Here is an 8,187-nt window from a genome sequence, read left to right as displayed (position 1 = left end):
TTAGGTTCAAAATCGCACAGAGTCCAGAGTACATTTTTAATTTGTGTGAATTTCAGCCTGTGGGGGGTATTTATATGCAAATATCATGACCAATGGCATTGAAATGGCATTGCAATGAACATCACTGATGATGTTTAGGTGAAAAAAGAACAGAATTTTTTTTTAGTAATTAATTAAAATAGAATTGTTGCTAAAAAGCAACGCTGGGTCTTAGAGGGTATTTATTTAAAGACGGTTACGCCGCGGACAAAGCCAACTCGGATCGTGACAAATCATGACAATGAACACAATATTTTGGGCCGATCAAATCATTAGAAAGAAGAAAATAAAGGCAGGAGACAACACTATTTGCTTTGTTTTTCTTCTTATAAATTATTTGATCGGCCCAAAACATTGTGTTCATTGTCATGATTTGTCACGATCCGAGTTGGCTTTGTCCGTGGCGTAACCGTCTTTAAATAAATACTTAAAGAAAATCCTATGGGAGAAATGCATTGCATTTCATTTCCTGGGCCACTCGTCGTTCTGAAAGGGGGAGGGACTGCGACGCTCTATAAGGCCTTCTGGGAACCAAATGATCATATCTAGCGTGCTGCTTAGCAGAAATTTCAAATATATACTTTAAAGTAGTGTTTATATTATATCCATATCATGATATTAGACTGGATATCGTCTGTGATTTTGAATATTGTATTATTGTGATATGGCATGTTAAATAAAAATGTAAATATTGGATCGGGAAAAAACGGTATCGGCAGATACTCAAAATCAATTGATCGTAATCGGATCGGGAGCAAAAATACGAGATCGGGACATTCCTATACTTTAAAGATATTTAAAATATATGTCGGGGAGGGGGGACAACTTTATTAGGAAAGAAACTCAAAGAAGACAATAACATAAGTAAAGCCATAGACAAGAAAATAAGATGTGAAATCAATAAAAGTGTAAAACAATCGTTGAGATCAATCTCAACTCAAAAAAGCAATTTCAAACAGGTGGGTTTTCAGGGCAGTTTTGAAGAGAGGGAGGGGGCTGTGTCTGAGATATGGTTGGGGAGTGCATTCCAGAGGGAGGATGAAGCCACAGAGAAAGCCCCGTCACCCCAGGTTCGGTGTCTGGTCTTGGGGTCCACCAGGAGGGAACATTGACCACCACACGCCCAACATACTACTTGAGTAAGTTATGTCACTCATTCATAAAATGTAATGCCAAGATGAAGCATTTAGCCATGTTGCATCTGTGCACATGTACTGTAGCCTTTCAGTGAGAAGTCAATGTTTTCACAGCAAGTATAAAGCACATGCAGACGCAGTACAGGACCACTGGTTGCCTGAATTTGAAAATTCTAAATCAGTCAGCAAGGTTTTTGATTCATGCTCTGACAAGGGGAATATAAGGTCACTTTATAAAGTTATGTAACATTTACTTTATTTGTATACATTCATTTTTATGTGGAAACGTAAAAATTCAATAAAACATTTTGTAAAAAAAAGATGTACAAGCTCGATGCCATGCTGTGATCATCTGCTATTTTTGGATAGCTAATGCATAAAGTGTTTAAAATGATTGATACTGTATTAACACATTTTGCTGGGGAACCCCTGACAGACCCCACTGTGAGGATCACTAATGTAATGTATTGTTGCTTTGCTTTTTACCCCCAGGAACACGCCCAGGGGGCCGGGCTGGTTCCAGTGAGCCGCCCCGCGTCCAAAACGGTTGAGAAATGACAGGGTTACCGTGTGGGGGTCCCCAGGGGGTGAAGAGAGGAGAGTCCGCACACAGGTTTGCTCCAAGGCTTTTTATTCAATACACCATAAATAAGACACAACGTTTCGGCCGTGAACGGCCTTCATCAGGTGATAATCGGCAGTATATGTGACAACTCCCTTTTAAACCAGTCGTCACATCACGTGACTGATGATCTCGAGGGCACTCGAAGGATGATGATGAGTTGAAATGTATTCCAGTCAATTCTAGTTAGATCTTGGATAAAGGATTCTGCATTAATATTTTTACTTTGTCTTAGTGTGTATTTGGGGGGAAATCTTGGATTTTAATTTTCCAGACACAGAATATAATAGAGTGGTCACTAAAGCAATCAGACATGCATGACACCAGACTTAATAATTCTCCCAGGATTAGTGACGAGTATCCAGTCTAAAAGAGATGAGGACCGGTGGTCCACTCCAGTGGGTTCCTTAACTAATTGGGTCAGATTTATACTTCTAAATAGGTTTCTGTCATTTGTGCAGGCATGCCCCCCCCCCCCCCCCCCCCAGTTATTATTAAAATCTCCCAAAATTATAAGCTCATTTTGTTTGTCAAGATAATTGAGGGTGGACAGGATGCATTTGGTGAAGTCAGCTGTGGCTGAGCGGGGCCTATAGATTAAGGTCATTAATTAAGTTATCATGAAACTTAATATTAATAAAAAGACATTCAAAATGAACTGGCTCCATGGCAGAAGTAAGACGTTCTGAAACAAGATTGGAATCTACATATGTAGCCAGTCCACCTCCATTACCATCCCTGTCAGCTCGATAGAGAACATAGTTGTCAATTTTCATGCAAATTGTGTAACCAATACTAACCATGTTTCAAATATTGTGATCATATTGGGTTTGTACAGAGTAACCCATGTTCTAAGGGCGTCAATTTTGTTCCTGATGCTCCTAATATTAAGATGGACAACCTTTAGATCCCTGGCTGTATCAATAGTGCCTATGAGAAAGACAAATCAGTCGGGTTGAAAGGGGAGGTGCAGGTGGAATGTGAGCAGCAAGCAAGACAAAAAACTAAAACAAGAAAACACAACAAGCATACCACGCGAGGCCGATGCATGACGGCGCAGTTACTTGGCCGCTATTCATTTGTCAAGCAGAGTAGTGGTGTTCAATAAATACAGGAAAAGGTTTTATTGTGGACTGACAGCATAAGTCAATTCCAGTTGCAATGAACAAGCTCGCAATGAATCACCACTGTTCCAGCTCTTGTGAGGGGAGGCCAAAAGATAAAGATAAAGACCCAAGATAAAGGCTCCCAGATCCTGCTTTATGTTGACCTAAATTAATGTCGTGAGAGATTACGTGCGTTCCACTGCGTTAACCTGGATACTAGCTGACAAGTACAGTACCAAAAACCAATTAGTATTTAGTACACGGAGGTGATATTTTGCGATCCGTTTTGTTTAGTGTATCACAGGTGTGATGATCCGTTTTGTTAATAGTATCAACAAGTGTGAAGAAATGAAGTGAAAATGTTCTTAACAGAGTCTATGACCTCCTTCCAGCTCCTTTCACCCTTACAGCTTTCAAAATGCCCCAAAATATTATGTCAGCCACTTGACTTTTAATTGTTTTATCCCTGCCTATTTTTGGCATGTCATAATTTTTGTGACCATTTTCTAATGTTTTCAGAAACAATTGTGAATTGTCAAATTGTGAGCTTGTATATTGGTGCAAAACTCAGCCGTATGAATCAGGCTTTACTCTAACATTCATTCCGGTACGGAGCAACCCCAGGAAGTGTCAACACAAATTGAATTGACAGCAAAATCAGGAATACATTTACACCTTACTTTATCTCAGCCCCATGTGGCTGATGCTTGGTAGAGATGGAGGCCTCAAGGTTCAAGGTTGTCTTAATTTGTCTCCCTCAGGAGAAATTTGTCTTGGAGACAGTCACAGCTGCATACATACTGTATATACACATTCACAAAAAAGAAGAAAAACACCATGAAACACACCAACATAAAAACAGACAGCCCTACAGCGTTTTATTCAGCATCATATTGCTTTATTAGAATGTCCGGGAGACACAGCACAAAAAAGCAGGATTGTACAGTTATTTTGAACTAGCATGCAACATCCTTGTTCTCAAACTGATACATCCTGTTGGTCCACAACACCACAACAACACCTACTGTATCTACATGAAATCTTACTTACTTACTTCCTTACTTACATACAGTAAGGCTTGTTGTGCATCGCCCATGTAAAGTTCATCTCCTTTAGCTCAGCTGTCACAGTTCGTCGCCAGGTTGACTGAACTGAATATGTCTACATTTTCTATTTGTCTCTTATTTAGACATGGCATTTTCCTTCCTTCCTTTTAAATGTTAAATGGTGCATTTATTTAGCGCCTTTATCCAAGGCCCTTTACATAGATTGTGCATTACATTCACACACATTCATACACCGATGGTGGTGGAAACCATGCAAGGCACCAACCAGCCTATCAGGAGCAATTAGGGGTTCACTGTCTTGCTCAAGGACACTTCGACACTAGCCTCGATACCCAGGCTTTCATTTCGTCTGCGCGAAAGATGAAAGCCTGGAAAAAGCCGTGGGCTGAACCAGTCTAAAAGTGGGAGTCAATCCTTCCGGGTGGGCGTCGCTCTAAATGATGTGACGTAGCGCTGCACTAGGGGGGAGAGGAGGGGCCGGGGGTGACGGACAGATCGATGAGATCCAATCAGGGTGCGCGCATTTCTGAGGCGCGACCCGCCCCTCTAGACGAGAAATGTCTCTGTTTGGGTCAGGCTACTTCGACACTAACTCCTTGCGGTTGCCATCAGGCCACTCGACCCCTGAGCCACCACCGCCCCAAAAAAGATTATTGTTGTTCCTATACGTAGCTCAGCTCCACTCACACTGTTCAACCATGCATGGCTTCAATTCAGATCACTTCTCCAAGGGTGCAGTACTTAGTTTAGACAGTATTTGGTTTAGACTAGTCATTGGTTAGACCAGTCATTAGTCCTACAACTACAACCTATCTCAAACCCTCACCCTAACATCCCACGGGGCAGCACACCTAAACCTAACCTTAACCCATTTCTAACCAATGACTAGTCTAAGTATGCACCCCTTCTCCAATAGACAATAAAGGTACTTTTTATTGCATGGTGAAATGGTGTTTGTGACTGAGCATCCACATCTGTCTGTAGCCTACAGAACACAATGATTTACAAAAATATATATTTTCTTACTTGAAAAGGCTAAGTGGAGGCGACCCGTTAGCTGAGTAGATAGATAGAATACTTTTATTTGCAGGCAATTTAAAAAAACGTGTCGCCAATCAAAAGTACCACAGTGGAATAGACAAACAAGCCGAAGCTTGTTTCCATTGTGGTGGTTGGTGTGAGTGGTTAGGGCGCTCTGATCAGCCAGTCCCCGGCCAGCCAAGCTAGACTATATTTATTTAAATTCATCCCTCTAGTCCCTATGCACATTTCCGGTCTCTCTCCATTCACTGTGTCAATAAACTAAAGGATAAGAAATGCCCAAATAACTTAAAAAATCACACCTGCGAACTGTAGGCTGCTCAACAACACCACTGGCTGGCTGCAGTTACTGCTCAGTGTGAATGGCCCTTTAGGCTGCTCGACCCGAATGCGACCCCAATCAGCTGCATGGGTCAACGTGTCGTACACCCAAACAGACAGACAGACATACACAGTACACACACAGGCATTGGAGCGGTTAGGCACCGCTCAAAAACTAAAACAAGACCGGTTAGCTGCATGGTCTATGCTCAGGCTTGAATTACATTATGCAATCAATGTTCAAGAGGGTTTTGTTGTAACTCTCTCATACAGGTGCATATGGACAAGCAGTGGAGTGTTGGTGTGGCATGCTCAACAGGGATGCATGTGATTAAGGAAATAAGATAAAGAAAATGCATGAGATAAGAGAACAACAAATCAATCATGACTCAAACCTTTCCAAAGAAACTGTTTTGCCCCTCCCACATTTGATCTACCGTAAGTGACACAAAACCTTTTTTTTTTTTGTCATCTACGTTTTTTAATGATTTTACAATAAAGCATACAAAATACACATGACTTACACAAAAGAAAAAGACAAAAAACACAACTTAAATGCTATAGAATCCTTATTCTGGGGGACTATTCAACAAAATTATTATTATTATTACTTGCGCAAGGCCGCAAGCAGAGCGCGCAAGTACTAGTTTCGCCCAGGACGATATTCGATGCGTATGCACCATCCCAGCAAATTACATACTGTAATGGGTCCTTTAATACCCTTACGTCATTTTCTGGGACGGTGCATACGCATCAAAAGTGGCGCAAAGTAACCACAGTATACCGTTAATCAACTTACAAATTACATATACATATACATAGAGGCATTTCCTTTAATCCACCCGACACTGATCGACATATAAGTCACCATCGAAAGCCGTCACTCATGCTCAGGATTAACTTTAATCCTCCTGACACTAAAACATATCGTCCTTACGTCGCCATCGAAAACCAATTACACACTGGCATTGGGTCCTTTAATCCACATCTTTATTACGTCATCATTGAGAGCTAGTTATACCAGTTATACCCTGACATCATTTGCTGGGACGGTTTATACACATCAAAAGTGGCACAAAGTAACCACAGTATACCGCTAATCAATTTACAAATTACATATACATAGAGGCATTTCCTTTAATCCACCCGACACTGATCGACATATACGTCACCATCGAAAGCCGTCACTCATGCTCAGGATTAACTTTAATCCTCCCAACACTAAAACATATCGTCCTTACGTCGCCATCGAAAACCAATTACACTCTGGCATTGGGTCCTTTAATCCACATCTTTATTACGTCATCATTGAGAGCTAGTTATACCCGCTATACCCTGACATCATTTGCTGGGACGGTTCATACGCATCAAAAGTGGCACAAAGTAACCACAGTATACCGCTAATCAATTTACAAATTACATATACATATACAAAAAGGCATTTCCTTTAATCCACCCGACACTGATCGACATATACGTCACCATCGAAAGCCGTCACTCATGCGTATGAGCAATGACTACTTGTCCTTGATATAGCAGTGGTGTCATATTACATAGAGTACATGTATAGATCACCATCGAAAACCATTTACACCCTGGCTACTGGAGAGCTAGTTATACCAGTTATACCCTGACGTCATATGCTGGGACGGTGCATACGCATCCAAAGTGGTGCAAAGTAACACAGTATACCGCTAATCAAATTACAAATTACATATACATATACACAGAGGCATTTAGTATTAATATCACTATAGTCCAAGATTAAGTAAATTTAAAGCAATTGACAATTTTAAATAAATAATTAAATAATTATACTGTATACGTGATAACATATTTTATTTCAGTTTATATACCTTTTTTTTCATTGAATATCGATGTATTTTTCTTTGAGAAACTAAAAAGGGATCCAGAATAATTCTAAATCGATAAAACTGTATTTCTTTTATAGATAGAAACTTGTACCATAATTCATAATACTACTTTTTTACATGCATAAAGTAGGTAGGTAGCAAATAGCTAAACCTAATAATTCAACATTTCAAACGTTCCTTCACAGAGAAGCTGTTTGTAGCGGTCAACAGTACTTGCGCGCTCTAACAAGCAAGTAGGCACTCGACAGAGTGCAGTTATAGTTATTATTATTATTATTATTAGTATTAGTATTAGTATTAGTATTAGTATTAGTATTATTATTATTATTATTATTATTATTAATATTAATATTAATATTAATATTATTATTATTATTATTATTATTACATAGCCAAAGGTCAAGTTTACTAAGTATTTAGGGATTAATTGGTATTTCTGAAAATACATATTAACATGAATTAAACATATGAATAGAAGACGAGCTGGCCAGATGTATGGAGAACCGGGATGACTGGAAACGACGATGGAGAGGAGAGCTCGTCTGAGGATGCCCTAGAGAGCCTAGAGAAAGAGAGTGAGAGTGAGTAAACAAACAAAAACATGCATTTACACAACACTGATGATTGTGTTGTCAAACAAGTCTAAGCTATCTATGAAATCTATGAAAACGTTTAATCTGCAACACAATTTTATACAATATTTAGTGGGGGTCCCTGCTTCATCTTTCTCTCAGCTAAAGGATCCTTGGTCTGGACCCCTGCTATAAAGTGTTTGTTCAGTCACATTAAATGCCATTGACAATGAACGGAGAATTTACATCATAATAATATTATGATGTAAATTCTCCATTCTCTACAGAAATAGCCGATTTGCTCAGACACATATTATGTGTCTGAGCAAATCGGCTATTTCCTTGTTAACACAAACATTAAATTAGACTAGAAAAAGTGCCCCTCGGGACACAGGTCTCCACCAGGTCA

This window comes from Protomyctophum parallelum, assembly GCF_964188405.1.
Source record: "Protomyctophum parallelum genome assembly, chromosome: 13".
NCBI classification, from domain to species: Eukaryota; Metazoa; Chordata; class Actinopteri; order Myctophiformes; family Myctophidae; genus Protomyctophum; species Protomyctophum parallelum.
Note: the sequence above shows the minus strand (reverse complement) of the source record.